The following is a 22,993-nucleotide window of genomic DNA, read 5'->3' on the forward strand; positions in this document are numbered from 1 at the left end:
TCAACCGATACGATGTAAATCTCTGCTGACATCCCATGTAACTGCTGAACTAACAGCTTTTTTTGGCCGCTCATGTAACTGCAAAAGAAACAGTTTCTTGGCGAAAAATCAAGGATTTCTGAGGATCGAACACTGTTTCGTGCTTCAATGAATGTTTTTCGACATGCAGACCAATTTTGTGCGATTCCTCGTGAGGTTGCTCCTGCGATTTGAGCATGTGAAAAACTGAAGGAAATCAATAATTCTACTCCGTGTTATCTGCAAAAATATTATCTTAATATCGACAATGCTGATGTTTGTTCGATATGGAGATGCATGCATTACTTTGATTGGAGTCCCATATGGATACCTGACCTTGCACGTGAAATGGGCTTCATACCGCACGTGCTGAGTGGCGATAAAAAGATCAAAAAGCAAACTCTTGTCGTTATACCATGACCTGGATTAAGTTCAGAAAGCAATTGAAAATGGACAAATTTAAAAATCACACGACACCAGGTTATTGTCCAGCAGGTTTATTTGGAGATTTCGGAGCGCTGCATCTTCATCAGGTGGTTGTGGAGTATAAGACCGGAAGACACGGAATTTATCGTAAAAATACAATGTGATGTAACTGAAATTATATATCGAAAAAGACTGTATTTGTATCCTTTAATCAAATTGTTAAATACGTTAGACAGCGAGAACAACCAAAGTATTTACTGCCTCTGAAATCTATGAAGACGCACTTTTTCACGTCATTTTGTCAACGAATGAAACAACTCAATTCGAAATCAATAGTGCAGATTCCATCGCTCTGCAACTGATTATGCATCAAGCGTTCACTTGGATGAAATCACGGTACGGTGTCAGCACGTGAAGCAAAAATTCCTATTCATTGTGCTTGTCTCTGCCAGTGTTTGTTTATTACTAAGTGTGCTTCCAAAGTAACATGTAATAACACGAATTGCCCTTTCGAAGGTGGTGATGAGCTCCCTCACTGAGGCACCACAGGCGGTACTGGGTTAAGCACATGGAGCAGTGTTGTCAGGAAGCAATGGACAAAGTTTGATCCCCAACATTCTGAAGGAACAGTTATGTAGCCATCTGCATAGAATTTTTGTGGTTTGCACGTGACCATCAAGGTCTCACTGCATCTGCTGTGCCTTTTATTTTCTTGTCACTGATCATGCTAGAGAGTGTGCTGCCAAAGGGATCTTTGTGAGCAGAGGCAGTGCGTATTGTATATTCTGCCCCTATGGGGATGGTGCAATTAGTTCTTGTTCAAGTGGTTGACACACGATTCATCAAACAGCCGACTGTCGCCTCAGTAGAATCAAGTGTTGATGCTATGGAATGCCCAGCCTCTGACCTGCTGATGCAACATTAGTATATATGTCATTCAATGTTCAGCGAATAATAAATGGCCCAACACAATGTTACTTGTGCAGAATTCAGCGATGGAAACGTCATTGAACATCAAGGTGGGGATGGTGGAGACTGGTTTGATATCATTTTGTTGGGATTACAACTTTACTGAAGACTGTGACAAAAAAATTCCTTTGCTATTTGTGAGCACATGTTTGAGTGATCTCTGTGTCATGTTGCGTTTAGACCTACAGTACTTGCGTATTAATGTGTCTGATTGAAACCCTTTGCTGCAGTTCCAGTTGTGACTGGAGATGGAAAATTAAGGACACTTCTGCTGCAACGGATACAGTAGGTTGCATTGGTGGGAGGAGAGCTAAATAGCTGACGAATGCGGAAGGATCTTTTGGGATCTTAGAGGTGAGAGGTGAGGCGTGGTTATGTTGGTCAGGAATGTAGACCTGACAAGGGTCACGGAGAGAATGGTCTCTCTGAAACACAGACGGGGCGGAGGCAGTTTGAAGGTGGCAGAAATGGCGGATGATGATCTGGTGCATCCGGGGGTCAGTGAGGTGGAAAGCGAGGACTAGTGGTGTTTTGCCCTTGTTGCAAAATGAGGGTTGAGTGTCACGGGGAGGGGTGTGCTAAGTATAGGAGTTGCACGGGGCGGGGGGGGGGGGGGGGGCATTGTCGACCACGTTGTAGTGGAAGTTCCTGTCTTCGAAGAAAGAGGCCATAAGGGATGTTCTATGGTGGAACTAGTTCACTTGCGAGAAGATGCGGTAGAAGCAGAAGATTGGGAATAAGAATAGCGACTTATACAGGAGGCAGGGTGTGGAGATGTGTAGTCCAGGTAGCTGTGGAAGTCAGAGTGTCTGTAGTGGATGTCTGTGTTGAGTCGGTCACCGGAAATGGGGATGCAGAGATCCATGAAGGGTAAGGATGTATCTGAGATGGTCCAGTTTCACTCGATTTGGTCTCCTCAACATTAGGGAGATACCATGCCATGTTGCGTATTATTTCACTGAACATTTCTGGGACATCCACAATAAGCAACCCCATCGCCCCATGGCTGAACTATTTAACTCTCACTCCCACTCTGCCAAGGACATGCAAGTCCTGGGGCTGCATCACGGTCAAACACTAACCAACCGCCTCGGGACCCTCAAACCACATGGGATCAATGTGGATTGCACCAGTTTCTCCATTTGCCCTCCGCCACTTTATCTCAGTTTCAATCTTCCAACTCGGTACAACCCTGTTGAACCATCCTATCTGGCTAGCTTCCTTCCCACATATCTGCTCCACCCACCTCTCCAATACATTAGTTTCACCTCCACCTTCATCTTCATATTTCAAGTTGCATTATCCCAGCCCCAACCCCACTAATTTATCACTCGGCCCCTTTGTGCACAGGTCCTTCATCTTTCACGATGAAGGGACTCTCCCTGACATTTCCATTCGCATGCTGCCACACTGGTTGTGCTTTCCTTGCATAACACTCTTCGATTCCATGTACCAAACATCCAATGTTTTACCCTGATCACATCTGTTGGTCACTTTCTCAGAGAACTCAACATGGTGACGCAAGACCAACCCTTAACTGAACCGTGTTCACTATTCCAGATCAAATTATTTCTTTCTTCCTGATTATAAATCCTAACTATTATAATCCATTCCAACACTTTACCCACAACCAAAATGCGTTTCCGTGATCTTTAATTAACAGGCTTGACTGTACGCCTCTTCTTGAACAGATGGACAACATTTGCTATCCTCCATTCTTTTGGCACTATTCCTGTAGCAACGACGACATAAATATCCAAGTCAAAGATTCCGCAATCTTCCACCCCCACTCCACCTACCCCAGCTTCCCAGGGAATCTTAGGATTAATCCCATCCGGTCCAGAAGACATATCTATTTCTATACATTCCAGAATTGCAAACACGTCCTCATTATGAATATCAATCCCGTCTAGTCTGATCGTATGTATCTGAATATTCTCATCAACATTATTGTAATTGTCAGTGTGAATATGAACGAAAAATTTCCGTTTAGCACTTTGCCTATCTCCTCGGAATTGACACACAAAACGTCCCAATACTGATATTGAACTGGTTTGAATCTTACCCTAGTCATTCATTTATTCCTGACATATCGCATGAACGTCACCTTTGCTTTCACAAATTCTGATTTCTTTAAGTTTATTACAGGTTTTGCTTCTAGTAATCGTTCAAACAGCTCTGCCAGCTGTACCATATAATCTTTACGTATCCAATTTGGGGCTATAAATGCAGAAACGTCTTCTGCTTTCCCCAGTTAATGTATCTGCCAATAACTATATAATGAGGCCAACATTGTGATGAAACTGGTTTGTCCAATGTTCTCTACACACTCTTCCAACTTTGATATTGGTTATGAGTTCGATTTTGTTCTGTCATTGATATTCCGATAATCATCACAAAATCATTGAATATCTCCAAATTTGGGAACTGACATGATCGATGAACTCCACATGCTCTGACTCGGTTTGATCATATATTCTTTGAGCATCATATCCACTTCCTCTCTTTCTTTGAAATGATTAAGGGTGTAGTCATGTTGTTGTATTGGAACTGCATTCCCTACATTTACCTCATGCGCAATAGTATCTTATGACTGCATATGTCCTCATTGTGCTCTAACCACCATTTTAACTGCGTTCTTTGCTACGGAGGCAGATAGTTTCTGAACCCACGCTACTCTCCAAGGAGTTCACCATTGTTTAACGTATTTTCAGGCATATCAATATCTGCGACATCTCGCTTTGATTCCTCAACTCTGCGGGGCAGTAACTCACACCTGTTACTCCAACTCCTTTTCTCTATTATAATAATGATTCAAAATAGTCTCGTGACATATCCTTAGAATTTTTATTTTCTACCTGGTATCTTCGCCAGATTGCTGAACTGACTCAACTTTTTTCTCAAATTAATTGGGACTACTGGAGCTGACTTTGAAGGGATCTCTTACATCTGGTAGCAATACTGATACGTCATGACCACAGCAAAGCGTCCGAATGTCAGCGTTTTTATCTGCCACCTACTTCATTCGATGTTATTCCCTCTTCAGATGCTGTTCAGCTATCACACTTATTCGATTTAATCTCTCTCGAATCTCTGATACATAATCCAAGCGTGAGATCTCCGAAGTTAGTCCTGTGAATTTCAATTTAATTCATTTCAACGGGCTTCTAACTTCATGTTTGAATATCACCTCAAATGGAGTAAATTGAGTAGATTCATTTTGGGGCATCTCTAATGGCAAGCGACACAAATGGGATATGTTTACGCAATCCTTCGGGTAATCCTGACAGTACACTCTTAACATGGTCTTCAGGGCCTGATGCCACGCTTCGAAAGTTCCCTAGGACTCAGTGCCATACGCAGTTGATTTAAAGTAATGTAAGCTAAGGCATTCAAGATTTCCTTAAAGAGCCCAGCAGGAAACAACCTTGGTCTGATTGAATGCATCTGGATCACCCGCACAGCGTGAAGAAAGCTACTAACACCATACCTTTTTGCCGCAATACTCCATAATGGAATTGCCTTCAGAAGTCTTATAGATACACCCATTATGATTAGCAAGGACTGGTTCCCACGATTGATTGTGGGAAGGGGATCTACACAATCAGTAAAAGGTGCTGGCTTTATTCGTGCTGTGGCTTACCTACCATTTGGCATTTACGACAAGTACAAAAAATGTTAACCACATCCTTGTTCTTTTCAGGCCAACTCCTCCGTACACCTAGGTGGTCTCCTGCTAGAAGTTCATGTGCGACAAGTAACACTTACTTTCTGTATGCTAATGGCATGTAGTCTGTTGCATTCTGCCTGTTTTTCCTCTGCATTAACCTGCCGTGGTCTCTATTTTCATCTTAGGATTCTCTATTTAAGATAATAACATTGAGGAATATTCTCTGCCTTCTTTTCTGAATTTGTGTAAACAAAGGGATTTGATATTGTCTCGATGTTCTGTTGTAAATCTATTGGCCTTTCAGCACTAAACACTGACGATCTGCCAATGGAGGCTTTTCCTGCACCACATGTCATACATGGTATCCGCGAACTGAACCTCAGCTCCTTCATCTTTCACGTTACTTTTTGCTTCGTGTTGTGATGTATTACAGTGGGATCTTGCTACTAAGCAGTCCTGGAAAATGTCAGACTATTTTTTTCTTTGCACTCCACAGTTCTCCACATCAATCCCACCTTGATCCTAAATATCGCTCTAAAGAACAAGCTATGTCAATCACTCCCACTGTTACTTTCCCAGTCTCAAACTGGCACCCCAACCTGATATTGCGGAGATCAAACGCTGAATATCTGTCCACAAATTACTACTGTCTCGGATAACAGGTCAAAAAGAGTTCAAAAACGTTCTGCTGTTATTATTAGAGACCGGTAATATCTTTTATGTCTCACACGTATACCTTTCTTCCCTTCTCCCCCAGTTCAGAGGAAGTAATCCCTACCCAAAGAGGCGAAGTCTTTACAAAGATTAATTAAACTCTTCACACTTCGTACGAACTTCGTAACTAGCCCCTGCCATTTTTTTGCACTCTCCTGCCACTCCTCGACTTTTCTTGTGGTTTCCTTTATTGCTTTCAGTAACGCAACTGGCTTAGCCTCATTTCCTACATCTTTTCAAACAGTGCCTTTATTTAACGACCAGCACTGTGACTTTACGTGTCTCACTTTAAAACAATGGAAATGCCTGAGGCCTTTCACCTCCTTCCCACCCTCTTTGGTTTCTTTTTTCACCTGTGGTAAACAATTACCAGTGTTCTCTGTTCTTTGTTTCGTAGCGTAGGATCTCCAGTTCTACCGATTTTTATCCCTCACAGGCTGAAATTCCTGCCACAAACTAATCTTTGCCTTATGCAGAAATGGATGCCTGCCATGTATCCTGAGCGTCCTATATATCCATGAAAATTCTTATCAACTCTGGAAGTGAGTTTTGAAACTCCTCCAGCACAATACTCTCTTTTAGAGCCTCATATGTCTAACCTATTTTAAAGGCCCCCACCCATCTATCAAAATGACGATGTTTAATTCTTTCAAACTCAACTTAAGTCTGACCTGGTTCCTTCTGTATGTTTCTGAACCTCTGTCTGTACGCTTCTGGTACCAATTCATAAAAACTCAAAATAGCCTGTTTGAATTCATATTCTCTTAAGTCCTTAACTGACAGCGTTGCAATTGCCTCACCAGCTGTGCCTACCTGTTTAGTCTGTACCAGACTTACCCACGGGTCTTCTGACCGCTCCATCTCCCTTGTTAATTTTTCAAATCAAATGAAGAAGCCTTCATCATCTTTCTCATCGAAATGTGACGATGTTTAACATCTGTCCTAATTTCCATCCTGTTAACTTGACTTTCCTAAATCGACACGTCTGAAGTCTAATGATTCTCTTCATTTCTCCTTCTTTTCTCTCTTTTTCTCTCTCTCCCTTTCTTCTCCCTCTTTTTGCTCAGCTAATAACATTCGCTCTCTTTCGTTTTTCCTCTGTCGCTATTTCATTTGCTGATGTTTCTCTTTCTTCTCTCTCCATTTTCTTTCTCTCTCCATTTCTTTATCTTCTAAAGCCACTCGTTTGTTTCTCTGACAATCTGAAGTGTTTGAGTAATTCCCTTTCAATTTCAGCTTTACCTTTTTTCCTTGGTTAAACACATTTCTAACTTCATTGCTTATTCTAGAATTACGGTCTTTTCTTGTGTTTATAAACATTCTTGGCAAATTTGGGAATCATTTTCAAACACGAGATAATCTTCAGCAACTTAAAGAGCGATGTCTCCCAAATTGAACTTGATCGGCTACAAATAACCCAAATTAAAAACAACACTCCAACTAATTAAACCAAAAATACAGAAAATCTCACCTCGCCTCATATTTTGTTGAAGAATGAGTGACAGAGTACAAGCAAAATTACTGTATTTATAGAAAAAGATATCAGTTTTATTCTCTCACTCCAAAAGAGAATATTAAACAACAATTAATCGTAACACTAAGCTTCCTTTCTCTTAAAATGTTGTCGTCTTCCTCCCACTCTATAACAATATGCCAAACTGTTAAAGCCCCTATTAACTTTAAAGCAAATCAATTTTCAAAACCGTTTGTCACCTTCGGGTGTTGTCAACCTTCCTGTGTTTGTAGATTTCACATGGGTCTTTTCGGTCTTCTGCTGCAGAGAAGTTTCATATAAGAAAGTTACTTTTTACGGAGAATGGTCGCAGACAATCTGCATGACAAAGTCAAGGGGTCCCTCTCTGGCTAACTGTCCAAACTGTCTGCTTTGTATACCCAAAAGTCAGGATCATCTCTTTGTTAAGATGCTGTCAAGACAGCAAAATTTAAATTTGATATTTTTTAGTTCTTGGGGCACAATTAAAACCAATTTGTTGAATTCGAATTATTGTGAAAACAACTCATGATCTGAGTTAAAACTTAAACGTTACGTCTTCGAATTGTCCAATACACTTTGTGCATACCGTCAGGCACATGATAGGTGTTTGCCTGCTTTTCAACTTTCGCTCTCTCTTAAAGGTGCAATACAGACCTTCAACTTCATAACACCACTGCATGCTTATCACATGCCGAAGTGCCTTTATTGATCTGTGGCCTCTCTTCTGAATCTAAGCGAAAGTGAAACGCACTGATCCTAAATTGGTTTTGCTTCACTTTTTTTAACGTTGTTTTTCTTTAAGCAATTTCATTGAGTATGAAATTGGATATTTGAACACATTCTTCATTTGATCCCTGAATTTGCTCAATGTCACGGTATAAATACAATTTTTAGTACAGTAACGAGTGAGCTGGCAGATATATCCAATTTGTGCCACAAAATAATGGCGATGGATAGCCTTCAGTCCCAATCGCCACATTCTTTTCCATACTGAATTGAGCATAAAGGCTGCCCATGACATTACAAAATTGGCGGAAATGAGAAATAACAAGATTATGGACTTTTTTCGACTCTCAATTTTTCGATCTTTGATATTTTCCCCTCTGCTGAGAGTTTTGAGTCTCCTGCGGGCTCTGTTGGCCTTTAGGATACGCCTGATACAAACAGCATTGAACAGTATCATCAAAAGAATTGCCAAACTAAGGGTTAGAAGATGATGCATGATTTCAAATGTTCCCCAGAAATGAGGCAGTTCCATACCTGATATTACCTTACAAAACCAAGGAAGGTTCTTGAGCTGATACTGACCTGTTAACATGAAGTACCAAAATATATTCTTTAAAAAGCTCAGTACTGTCACTGTTCCCAAAATGGCAGATGCAATTTTCACGGTGCAATATTTACGTTTCAGTTTCTGGCAACAGATGGCCACAAATCGATCAACGGTGAAAGCAACACTGAACCAGACAGAACATTCCGTGGCTGCATGGACAAGAATGGCATGGATGTTGCAGACAGGGATCGACTTCACAAACTGAAATTTTGCATTACATATGATTGAATTATGCTTCAGTGTCAAGTCAAGGATGTTGACTAGTAAATTCGCCACTGACATGTGCATCAGATTCCAGTTGATACATTTTGATAGACCACATGTAGCCCGAGAATGGCTTGCAATAGCCAGTACATTAACTGCAATGAAGGACAATGAACCTGCCAATTATTCACTTAGCTGATAATCGAAAGAAGGCTAAGGGGATGAAGTAAGACTGGAACAGAAATTTGGCTGGTCTGGAACAGCATCACAAATGGTGCAGCTAATTCCTTTAGCCCATAGCATTATTCCTAAAGTTGGAATTGATTTTAGACATACATATGTGGTCTCAACGGAGACCAAGACTGAATAGGCATGATCCATGTCTGGCTGAAGGAAAAAAGGTTATGAATTCTACATATTGATTCTTCGATCCTGTTAAGGGTTGTATGGGATGGGGGGTTTCACCAAACTCGGACTCTCTCCTCCATGATATACAACTGAATGTTGGCGGAACGGCAGACGTTCAATCTCACCCATTACTTTGGGAATGACTCAGCTCTGTCGCTCTCATGGCTCTCGTGCTGTTTGTGAAACAAGTCCTGGATTGTACCTCTTCATCAAGCCTGCGTCCCATCTTTCAAATTTGCTTGATCCAGCTCTTGAACGCCACATTTAATAATGATTTAATCACCTGCTTTAAGCGCAATGTTCGAATGACTGAAGATCACTTCAATGTTTACGCTGCCATGCCCCATTTGGCGATTTTATATTTCGAACATAGAACATAGAAAATAGAACATAGAACAATACAGCGCAGAACAGGCCCTTCAGCCCTCGACGTTGTGACGACCTGTGAACTATTCTCAGCTCATCCCCCTACACTATCCCAAAATCATACACTCCTATACACGCACACACATGGACACGCATGCACATGGACACACATACACACAGACCCGCACACAGACACCCACACACACCCTTACAGACACACACACTCCCACACTCAGACATGCAACCCCCTCACAGACTCTGCACTCTACACACACGCGTACACTTTCTCACACTCACAACCCCCAACCCAGACAGACACACACACACAGACAAAGATCCACATGCACACATATGTTTTGTGGGGTGAATTTGTACTTGCAGAGTTACATTGTTCTTTGCTCAAAGACTGTGTGCATTCATGTAGTACTCTGAGCTCAAAAACTGCATGAATTCATATAAAACTCCGTTATCTCACTTTTTAGATTAGAATCAATCTAAACATCATGGCATAGATAGAGAACTCAGGGTGCCAACACATTCAACATATTGTCTAGCTATCACCATTGTTAACAGCTAACCCGAGAATGCAGCTTTTATAAAAAAAAGATTTCGTGATTTACACATGAAAGAAGTGAAACTATCACGGTACTCTAACAGATGAAAGGCTTAACAGACAATCAATTTTTCAATGTATAATTTCAGTTACATCACACTGTAAATTTCTGCTATAAATTCTGTGTGTTAGAATTGAACCCTCCACTACCACCTGATGATGGATCGTCGCTACGAAAGCTAGTGTGCTTCCAATTAAACCTGTTGGACTATAACCTGGTGTTGTGTGATTTCTAACTTTTTACACCCCAGTCCAACACCGGCATCTCCAAATCATGACCAAAATCATCCATGTGCTTATCTGTGGATTGTTTAAATCTCCCTAATGTGGCTAAGTTGACTACATTAGCAGGTAGGGAATTCTACGCCCTTACCAGTCTCTGCATAAAGAAACTTCCTCTGACATCTGTCTTAAATCTATCAACCCTCAATCCCATCGTACAAGCTGACGTCATCATCCTTGGAAAAAGACTTTCACTGTCGAACCTAGCTAATCCTCTGATCATCTTGTATGTCTCTACCAAGTCCCCTCTTAGCCTTCATCCTTTCAATGAGAACAGACCCAAGTTTCTCAGCCTTTCGTCGTAAGATCTTGCCTCCAGACTGTGAAACATGCTGATAGATCTCCTCTGCACCTTTTCCAATGCTTCCCCATCCTTCCTGAAATACGGGGACCATATGAGTACACATTATTCTAAGTGTGGCTGCACGTGCGTTTTGTATAGTTACAACATGATATTGCGGCTCTGGAACTCAGTCCCTCTACGAATGAAACCGATCACACCATTTGCCTTCTTAACAGCACTATCCACCTGGCAGTCACCTTTCAGAGATCTATGTACATAGACTTCAAAATCCCTCTGCATAACCACACCACCAAGAGTCTTTTCATTGACCCAGTACTCTGCATTCCTGCTATTCTTCCCAAAGTGCACCATCTCACATTTAGCGACATTGAACACCATTTGCCATCTCTCAGCCCAATTCTGCAACCTCTAGCATTCTTCCAAACTGTCCATACTCCGACTTCAGTGTCGTCTGCAAATTTACTAATCCATCCACCTATGTCTGCGTTCAAATCGTTTATAAAAATGACAAACAGTAGTGTTCCCAAAACAGATCCTTGTGGCATACCACTATTAACCAGACTCCAGGCTGAATATTTTCCATCAACCACCACTCGCTGCCTTCTTCCAGAAAGCCAGTTTCTAATCCAAACTGCTAAATCACTCTCAATTCCATGCCTCTGCATTTTCCTCAACAGCGTACCATGTGGAACCTTATCAAAGACTTTACTGAAGTCCATATATACCACGTCAACTGCACTACCCTCATCTACATGCTTGGTCACCTTCTCAGAAAACTCAATGAAGTTTGTGAGACACGACCTGCCCTTGATGAAACCATGTTGACTATCTGAAATCAAATTGTTTATTGCTAGATGGTTATAAATCTTATCTCTTCTCACCCTTTCGAAAACTTTTCCGACAACAGAAGTAAGGCTCACTGATCGATAATTATTTGGGTCATCACTGCTGCCCGTCTTGAACAAGGGCACAACATTTGCAATCCTTCAGTCCTCTGGTACTAAACCTGTACACAGTGATGACTCAAATATCAAAGCCAAAGGCTATCTCCTCTCTCGCTTCCCGGACAATCCTCAGATAGAACCAATGCGGCCCAGAGGACCTGACTACTTTCACTCCTTCTAGAATTGATAACACCTGTTCGTAACTCATCTCGATCCTTTCTAGTCTAATATCTCGTACCTCATTCTTCTGTGCAATATTCTCCTTTTCCTGAGTAAAAGCCGATGAGAAATGTTCATTTAGCACCCCTCCGATCTCCACAGGTTCCACATCTTCCCACTTCTGACTTTGACTGACCATATTTCGACCCTAGTCATCATTTTATTCCTCACATACCTGTAGAAAACATTGGGGTTCTCCTTTATTCAATTTGCTAAAGACTGCTCCTGTCCTCTCTTTGCTCTTCTCAACTCTCTCTTTAAATCCTACATAGCTGATCTGTAACTCTCCATCGCCTCATCTGAACTATCTTGCCTCATCAACACACAAGCCTCCTTCTTCTTCTTAATAAGACATGCAATTTCTGTCGTAAACCACGGTTCCCTTACCTTATCATTTCCTCTCTGACTGACAGTGACATACCTATCAAGGACACGCAATAGTTGCTCCTCAAACGAGCTCCACATTTTCATTGTCTGCATCCCCTGTATTTTTCTACCCCATTCTATGTATCCTAATTCGTGTCTAATCGCATTATAATTGCCCTTGCCCCATCGATAACTCTTGACCTGTGGCATGTACCTTTCCCTTTCCATTGCTAAACTAAACGTAACTGAATTATTGTCACTGTCTCCATAGTGCTCACCTCCAACTAAATCAAACACCTAGCCTGGTTCATTACCAAGCACTAGATCCAGTGTGTCCTCCCCTCTTGTCGGCCCTTCGACGTACTGTGTCAGGAAACCGTCCTGTACACATTGGACAAAAACGGATCCATCCGACGTACTAGAGTTAGAGCATTTCCAGTCAATGTTGGGGAAGTTAAAGGCCCCATAATGACCACCCTGTTCCTTTCACTCCTACCCGGAATAATTTTGCTAATCCTTTCTTCCACATACCTGGAACTCTGCGGAGGATGATAAAAAAAATCTCCAAACAGTGTGACCTCTCCTTTCCTATTTCTAACCTCAGCCGACATTACCTCAGTAGACTTGTCCTCATCAAAAGTTCTCTCAGGCACCGTTCTACTATCCTTGACTAACAAGGCCACGCATCCCCCTCTTTTACTGCCTTGCCTGTTCTTAATGAAATATTTAAACCCTGGAACGTTCAACATCCATTCCTCACCCCGCTTTATCCATGTCTCCGAAATGGCCACAACATCGAAGTCCCAGGTACCTATCCATGCTGCAAGCTCACCTACCTGATTACATTTCCGACTGTTAGAATCTCGAAAGGTTACTTGTGCAACTTTGAAACTGAACACTTTTCTTTCCAATGAATATCTCCCATCCCTTCTCTTTCTGTCTTTCTCTCCATTTGTCCAGATGAATAACTAGGATAATTAAAACAACAGTGATGAACTGCTGGGAGTCTGAACTGAAAGCAGAAATGGCTGGAGAAACTCGTCAGGTCTGACGGAATCTGGAAAGAGGAAAGCTGAGTTTATGGCACAGTGCCTCTGTGGTTAGCACTGACTCCACACACTGCCAGGGACTCGGGTTTGATTCCTTCCTCATGCAACTGTCTGTGTCGAGTTTGCAATTCTTCCCGTGTCTGTTTGGGTTTCATCTGAGTGCTCCGGTTTCATCCCACAGTCGAAAGATGCGCAGGTTAGGTGAACTGGCCATTCTAAGTGAACCACTGTTTTCAGAGATGTTAGGTGTGTTAGTCTGGGGTAAGTGCAGAGATGTATGGGAATGGGTCTGGTTGAGTTATTCTTCAGAGTGTCGGTCTGGACTAATGGGCCAAAAGACCTATTTCCACACTGTAGGGATTGAAATTCTTCATGTTTCAGGCCATGTCTCCCTTCTTCCGAAATTTGTACTGCTATACACACTCCCGTTTCGGGTAGAGGATTCAGCTGTCACCGTTTCATCTCTGCTGATTTTGCAAAGAGCCTGTGGCATTCCCTGATAGATTCGTGCATTAATTGGGAAGGATGCTGCCTCTAAGTGGACTGTAAAGAAGAGAAAACATCAGGGAAACTGCACAGCAAGTTCTAAAGAATGTGACATGTTTGAGGGTGTTCAGATTGACATTTTGGGCACATTGCCTGCATTCACCGCTGTAGTTATTCAGTTTATCCACAATTAACTTTCGACAGAATTTAGACCAAGTCATTTTCACACTGTTCTAATTTATCTCTGCAAATGTAATGGCTGCAAAAGAATAACAAAAAAAAAAGAACAAAATAAGAACAACCTAACTGCACAGGAACAGTCGCTTTGGCCCTCCAAGTCCACGCTGATCCAGATCCTCTATCTAACCCTGTCACCGATTTTCAAATTATCTATATCCCTTTGCTTCCTGCCCATTCATATATCTATCGAGATATATCTTAAATGACGCTATCATGCCTGCTTCTACTTTATCCACTGGCAATGTGTTCGAGGCCCCCACCACACTCTGCGTAAAGCATTTTCCATAATATCTCCCTTCAACCTTTCCAATCTCAAATTGACCTCTTGATTCTTCGTACCGAGTTCCCAAGTCTGTGAAAAAAGCTTCCTGCTATTCACCATGTGTGAACCTCTCATGATTTTGTTTATCTCAATCAATTCCTCCTCAATTTTTGTCTTTCTAATGAAAATATTTACAACCTACTCAATCTCACTTCACAGCTTGCGCCCTTCAAATGAGGCAATATCCTGGTGAACCTCCTGTGCACAGTCGCCAAAGCATCCACATCCTTTTGATAATGTGTAGACGAGAACCGTTCCAGAACTGGACCAAATGTGGCTGCACCAAGGTCCTATACTACTGCAATATGACCTGTCAACTCTTGTACTCAATATCCTGTCCAATGAAGGAAAGCATGTCATCGGTCTTCTTGACCACTCTATCTGTCATTTCTCCTCCAAACTCTCCAGTGTGTCCATATTCTGCTGCATTCTCTAACAGTCCCCTTCACTATCTGTTCCTCCAGCAATCTGATTGTCATCTTCAAACTTGCTAATCAGAACACCTCTCCCTTCCTGCAGGCCATTTATGCGCATCACAAACAACAGTGGTAACAACACGCATCCCTGTGGAACACCACTCTTTACAGCAACTCCCTTCCCGACTACTCGATGTATTCTGCTTCACAGCCAGTTCTCTATCCATTTGGCTAGTACACGCTGCACCCCATGCGACTTCACTTTCTCCACCGGACTGCTCTGGGGAAACTGATCAAACGCCTTCCGAAAGTCCATGTTTTGACCATTACTGCCCTTCCCTCATCAAACAACGTTATCAACATTATCAAATCCACAAGTAATTATTTCAATTTTGTTAGACATTACTTTCACTCCACAAAACCATGCTGCCAATTCCTGATAAGTACATTTTCTTGCAAATCTAAATACTTCCTTTGCCTCAGTATGTTCTCCAGCAGTTTCACAACCGCTGACGTCAGGCTCATCTGAACTATTACCTGAACTATCTCTACTAGCCTTCTTAAACAAAGCGACACCAATAGCAATTTTCCAGTACTCTAGGACCTCATCCGTGTCGAAGGACGTTGCAGAGATATCTCTTAAGATCCCAGCAATTGCCTCTCTCCCTTCCCTCAGTATCCTGAGCAAGATCCCATCAGAACCTCGGACTTGTTCGCTTCTATGCATTTCAGACTACCCAACAATTCCTCCCTATTTATGCCGACTTTACCGAGTGTAATCAAACATCTGCCCCTAACCTCAATATCCGTCATGTCCCTCTCTTTGGTGAATACTGAGGCAAAGTACTAATTAACAATCTCGCCCATTTTCTCTGGCTACATGCATAACCTCCCTCCTTTCTCCTTGAGTCGCACAACCCTTTCTCGAGTTAGCTTCTTTCCTCTTTTATGCGACAAAAAGGCTTTGGGATTGTCCTTAATCCTGTTTACACAAGACATTTCATGGTGTCATTTAAACTTAATTCTTCGTTTCAGATTGGTCCTTCTTTCCCAAGCTTCATCTGCTTTCAGTACCTAGACTTTAGCTCTACATATTTTTTTCCTCTTAGCTAATCATACAACTTCACCTGTCATCGATGGTTCCTTAACCTTTCCATTTGTATCCCTCAGTTTCGCAGGCAAATGTGTGTCCTAAACTCTAATCAAACCCTCTTGAAAAGCCTCCCACTATCAAATGTGGATTTACATCCAAAACGCTCCTCCCGGTCCACACTGCCAGATCCTGCTGAATTTTGCTGTAGTTGTCCTTCCCCCAATTTAGCACGTTTCCTTTAGGACCACTCTCGTCTTTGAACACGAGGATTCTAAAAGTTATGGAAGTGTGATCACTATTCCCAAAATAATCCCAAGCTGAAACTTGAACTACCTGGCCAGGCACGCTCCTCAACATAATTTCCAGTCTGACCCCTTTCCGAGCAGGACTATTAAAATACTGCTTTATAAAACTCTCCTGAATGTTCCTTACAAATTTTGATTCCTCAAGAACTTTAACACGAGTCACTCCTAGTCAATGTTGGGATAATTAAAATATCCCATTTCCACCAACCTGTTTCTGCTATATCTTTCCATAATCGGTTTATATATTTGTACAAAGTTAAAAATCACACAACACCAGGTTATAGTCCAACAGGTTTAATTGGAAGCACACTAGCTTTCAGAGCGACGCTCCTTCATCAGGTGAATTGTGATCTGATGAAGGAGCGTCGCTCCGAAAGCTAGCGTGCTTCCAATTAAACCTGTTGGACTATAACCTGGTGTTGTGTGATTTTAAACTTTGTACACCTCAGTCCAACACCAGCATCTCCGAATCATATATATTTGTAGCTCTGTTTCACGCTCGCGTTGTGAGGCTTGTAGTACAGCCCCAGCATTTTTAACCACACTCTTCTTATTTCTGAGCTCTGCTCATATTGCCTCACTGCTCGAGTACTCCATGTGCCCTCATTCAAAGAAAAGAACAAAGACAATTTACAGCCCAGGAACAGGCCCTTTAGCCCTCAAAACTAAGCCAATCCAAATGTACTATCGATACCGTTCGGTCAATTCCAAAGAATCTGTATCCCTCTGTTCCCCAGCTACTCATGCATTTGTCCATGCACATCTTAAATGAATCTACCGTGCCTGCCTCTACCATCTCTGCTGGCAACTCGTTCCAAACGCCCACCAGCCTCTGTGTGAAGTACTTGCCGCGTGTATCCACCTTAAACTTTCTACCTCTTATCTTGAAATCGTAACCTCTTGCTAGTGAATCCTTCACCCCTGGTAAAAATCTTGTGTCTATCCACCTTGTCTATACACTTCATGATTTTGTAAACCTCAATCTCCTTTTTTCTAATGGAAATGAACCTAACCTACTCAACCTTTCTTCATGGCTCGCATCTTCCATACCAGGCAACATCCCCGTAAACGTTCTCTGAATCCTCTCCAAAGTGTCCACATCCTTTTGGTAATGTGGCGACCAGAACTGTACACAGTATTCTAAACACGGCTGAACCAATGTCTTGTACAATTTTAACATGCATTGCCAGTTCTTATACTGAATACCCCGTCCAATGTAGGCAAGCATACTATATGCTTCTTGACCACTCTATCCACCTGTTCAGCAACCTTCAGGGTACAATGGACGTGCACTCCCAGATCTCTCTGCCTATCGACTTCTCCCAAGGCTCTGTCGTTCGTTGTATAATTCGTTCTCCAATTAGTCTTGCATAAATGCATCACCTCATATTTGTCTGGCTTGAAAACCATCTGCCACTTTTCCACCCAACTCTACAGTCTATCTATATCCTCCAGTATTCTCTGCTTTCTGCTACTCCACCAATCTTCGTGTCATCTGAAAATTGGTGATCATATCAACAGTGCCCTCTTCTAGATCATGTATGTATATTACAAACAACAGTGGCCCCAACACTGACTCCTGTGAAACTCCACTGGTCACCTTTCTCCATTTTGAGAAACTCCCATCAGCTATTACTGTCTGTCTGCTGTTGCTCAACCAGTTCTTTACCCACCTACCTAGAACACCCTTCACACCATTTAACTTTACTTTCTCCATTAGTCTATCATGGGGAACCTTATCAAACACCTGACTAAAGTCCATGTACATGACATCAACAGACCTTCCTCGGTCACTTCCTCGAAGAACTCTCCAAAGTTGGTAAGGCATGATCTCCCCGGAAAAAAACACATTGCCTTTCACTGATAAACCCATTATTTTCCAAATGTAAATAGATCCGATCCCTCAGTAACGTCTCCAGCATCTTTCCCACCACTGACATCAGGCTCACTTGTCTGTAGTTACCCGAAATATTCCTAATGCCCTTCTTGTACAGGGGGACAACATGAGCAAACTTCCAGTCCTCCGGTACCTCACCTGTATTCAAGTATGCCATAAAGGCATCTGTCAGGTCGCCAACTACTTCCTCTCTCGCCTTCATCCGGTCCTGTGGATCTGTCCACCTTCATAACCTCTAGTCTACCAACACAACTTCCTGACCTATGTCAACGTGATCAAGACTAATCAAACTTCTATCTCTAATCTCAACATTCATCGTGTTCCTCTCCTCAGTGAATACTGATGCAAAGTAATCATTCAGAATGTCACCTATTCTCTCAGGTTCGACACACAGCCTTCCTTCGTTATCCTTCAGTGGACCAATCCTTTCTCCAGTTAGCCCCTTGCTTCTTATATAAAGAAAAAAAGTGCTTTGGAATTCTCATTAATTCTGCTCACTAAAGCTATTTCATGACCCCGGTTAGCCCGCTTGATTCCTCGTTTAAGTCTTATCCTACTCTTCCGATATTCTTCCAGGGCCAGTTCTGTTCTTAGCTGCGTAGACCTTGAGCACGCTTCCATTTTCTTCTTGGCTGGTCGTACAATTTCTCCTGTCATCCACAGTTCACGAATTTTGCCCTTCCTATCCTTTGCCTTCAACGGGACATACCTATCCTGCACGATCTTTAATCTATCTTTGAAAGCTTCCCACTTCTCAAATGTGGACTTCCCTTCAAATAGCTGTGTCCACACCACATTTCCGAGCTGCTGCCTAATTTTGATATATTTGGCCTTGACCCAGTTTAGTACACTTCCCTTAGGACAACTCTCTTCTTTATCTGCGAGTGTTCTAAAACTTACAGAATTGTGGTCACTGTTCACAAAGAAATCACACACCGCAACCTCTCCCACCTGTCCTGGCTCATTCCCCAGTACCAGGTCCCTTCCCTAGTCGGACGACATAGAACATAGAACAATACAGCACAGAACAGGCACTTCGACTCACGATGTTGTGCTGAACATTTGTCCTTGCTTAAGAACCTATCCAGGTACCTAGCCCATTGCCGCTTAAAGGTCGCCAATGATTCTGACTCTGCAATCCCACGGGTAGCGCCTTCCATGCCCCCACCACTCTCTGGGTAAAGAACCTATCCCTGACATCCCCCTATACCTTCCACCCTTCAACTTAAATTTATGTCCCCTTGTAACACTCTGTTGTATCCAGGGAAAATGTCTCTGACTGTCTACGCCATCTATACCCCTGATCATCTTATAAACCTCTATCAAGTCATCACTCATCCTTCCCCGTTCCAATGAGAAAAGGCTTAGCACTGTCAACCTATCTTCGTACGACCTATTCTCCATTCCAGGCAACATTCTGGTAAATCTCCTCTGCACCCTCTCCAAACCTTCCACATCTTTCCTAAAATGAGGCAATCAGAACTGCACACAGTACTCCAAATGTGGCCTTACCAAGGTGCTGTACAGCTGCAACATCACCTCACGACTCTTGAATTCAATCCCTCTGCTAATGAATGCTAATACACCATAGGCCTTCCTACAAGCTCTATCCACCTGAATGGCAACTTTCAAAGATCTATGAACATAGAACCCAAGATCCCTCTGCTCCTCCACCTTACTAAGAACCCTATCGTTAACCCTGTATTCCACATTCTTATTTGTCCTTCCAAAATGGACAACCTCACACTTGACAGGGTTGAACTCCATCTGCCACTCCTCAGCCCAGCTCTGCATCATGTCTAAGTCCCTTTGCAGCCGACAATAGCCCTCCTTACTATCCACAACTCCACCAATCTTCTTATCGTCTGCAAATTTACTGACCCACCCGTCGACTCCCTCTTCCAAGTCATTAATAAAAATTACAAACAGCAGAGGACCCAGAACTGATCCCTGCGGAACTCCACTTGTAACTGGGCTCCAGGCTGAATATTTACCATCTACCACCACTCTCTGACTTCGACTGGTTAGCCAGTTCTCTATCCAACTGGCCAAATTTCCCACTATCCCATGCCTCCTGACTTTCCGCATAAACCTACCATGGGGAAACTTATCAAATGCCTTATTAAAATCTATGTACACTACATCCATGCTCTACCCTCATCCACATGCTTGGTCACCTCCTCAAAGAATTCAATAAGACTTGTAAGGCAAAACCTACCCCTCACAAATCCGTGCTGGTCGTCCCTATCAAGCAGTGCCTTTCCAGATGCTCATAAATCCTATCCCTCAGTACCCTTTCCATTACTTTGCCTATCACCGAAGTAAGACTAACTGACCTGTAATTCCCGGGGTTATCCCTATACCCTTTTTTGAACAGGGGTTCAACATTTGCCACTCTCCACTCCCCTGGTACCACCCCCGTTGAAAGTGAAGACGAAAAGATCATTGCCAACGGCTCTGCAATTTCCTCACTTGCTTCCCACATAATCCAAGGATATATCCCGTCAGGCCCGGGGGACTTATCTATCCTCAAGTTTTTCAAAATGCCCAACACATCTCCCTTCCTTACAAGTATCTCCTCTAGCTTACCAGTCCGTTTCATACTCTTCTCTTCAACAATACGGGCCCTCTCATTTGTAAATACTGAAGAAAAATACTCATTCAAGATCTCTACTATCTCTTCCGACTCAATACACAGTCTCCCACTACTGTCCTTGATCAGACCTACCCTCGTTCTCGTCATTCTCATGTTTCTCACATGCGCATTAAAGGCCTTGGGGTTATCCTTGATCCTACCCGCCAAATATCTTTCATGCCCTCTCTTAGTGCTCCTAATCCCTTTCTTCAGCTCCCTCCTAGCTATCCTGTATCCGTCCAACGCTCTGTCTGAACCTTGTTTCCTCAACCTTATGTAAGCCTCCTTCTTCCTCTTTACAAGAAGTTCATCCTCCCTCATCAACCAAGGTTCCTTCACACGACCATCTCTTTCCTGCCTGACAGATACATACATATCAAGGACACGTCGTATCTGTTCCTTGAAAAGGTTCCACATTTCAACGACATCCTTCCCTGACAGCCTATGCTCCCAACTTATGCTCCTCAGATCCTGTCTTTCAGCATCGTATTTACCCTTCCCCCAATTGTAAAACCTATCCTGTTGCACGCACCTATCTCTCTCCATAACAAAGGTGAAAGTCACAGAATTGTGGTCACCATCACCAAAATGTTCACCCACTAACAAGCCCATCACTTGTCCCGGTTCGTTTCCAAGTACCAAATCCAATATGGCCTCCCCTCTGGTCGGACAATCTCCAGACTGAGTTAGAAAATCTTCCTGGGTACACTGCACAAACACCGCCCCGTCCAATCTACTTGATCTAAAGAACTTCCAATCAATATTTGGGAAGTTGAAATCGCCCATGACTGCTACCCTGTGGCTTCTGCACCTTTCCAAAATCTGTTTCCCAATCTGTTTCTCCACATCTCTGCTGCTATTGGGGGGCCTATAGTAAACACACAACAAGGTGACTGCTCCTTTCCTATTTCTGACTTCAGCCCATACTACCTCCAAAGGCAGATCCCCCTCGAACTGCCTTTCTGCAGCCGTTATACCATTTCTAATTAGCAACGCCACACCCCCTCTCCTTTTTTACCACCCTCCCTAATCTTACTGAAACATCTGTAACCAGGAACCTCCGACAACCATTCCTGTCCCTCTTCTATCCACCTTTCCGTGATGGCCACAACATCGTAGTACCAGGTGTCGATCCATGCCTTAAGTTCACCCATCTTATTTCTGATACTCCTTGCGTTGAATTATACACACTTGAACCCATCTCTGTATCCGCAAGTATTCCCTGTCAGTGCTACCTTCTTGGACATCCTGAGAAACAGCTAACCTACTTGCTGGACTACGAGTCCGGATCCCATCCCCCTGCCAATTTAGTTTAAACCCCCCCCCCTCCGAAGAGTGCAAGCAAACCTACCTCCCAGGATCCCTGCACTCTCAAATGCACTCTCTCCCTATTCCTTGCCACACTGTCACGTGGCACCGGCAACAACCCAGAGATGACGACTCTGTCCTTCCTAGCTTTTAGCTTCAAGCCTAACTCCCTGAGCTCCTGAATGACCTCCCCACCCCTCTTCCTACCTATGTCGTTGGTGCCAATGTGCACCACGAATTCTGGCTGCACACCCTCCCCCTTAAGGATTCCGAAGACACAGTCCAAGAGGTCTCGGACCCTGGCATCCCGGAGGTAACAAACCATCCGAGAGTCTCGCCTATGTCCACAGAACCGTCTGTCTCTCCCTCCAATTATAGAGTGTCCTATAACATTGACATACTGCTCTAGAAAACTCTCCTGGACGCTTCTTACAAATTCTACCTCATACAGACCTCTAATGTTAACTGTATCCCAGTCAATGTTGGAAAAATTAAAATCCCCCATCACCACTACCCTATTGCCTCTACATCTTTCCATAATCTGTTTACCTATTTGTGCTTCTCCCTCATGCTCACTGTTGCGAGGCCTGTAATACAGCCTGAACAGAGTAATTGCACTCCTCTTATTTTTCAGCTCCACCCATAATGTCTCACTAAACATGACATCCGTAATGTGCTCATTTAGCACAGCCGTGATATCGTCCTTGATCAGCAGCGCAACTCCAAATGCACCCACCCCCCCCCCAACCTTTTACTTCCCTCCCTGTCCTATCCGAAGCGTCTATATCCTGGAACATTTAATTGCCATTCATCATGCCCTTCCTTCTGTGATTTCTGTGCCTGTCATACTCCCAGGCACCAATCCAAGCTCTAATTTCATCTGCGTTATACACTATACTCCTTGCATTAAA

Source organism: Chiloscyllium plagiosum, unplaced genomic scaffold, assembly GCF_037043375.1.
Source record: "Chiloscyllium plagiosum isolate Xiang-an unplaced genomic scaffold, Cpla_swu_hap1 HiC_scaffold_41, whole genome shotgun sequence".
In the NCBI taxonomy this organism is placed as follows: Eukaryota; Metazoa; Chordata; class Chondrichthyes; order Orectolobiformes; family Hemiscylliidae; genus Chiloscyllium; species Chiloscyllium plagiosum.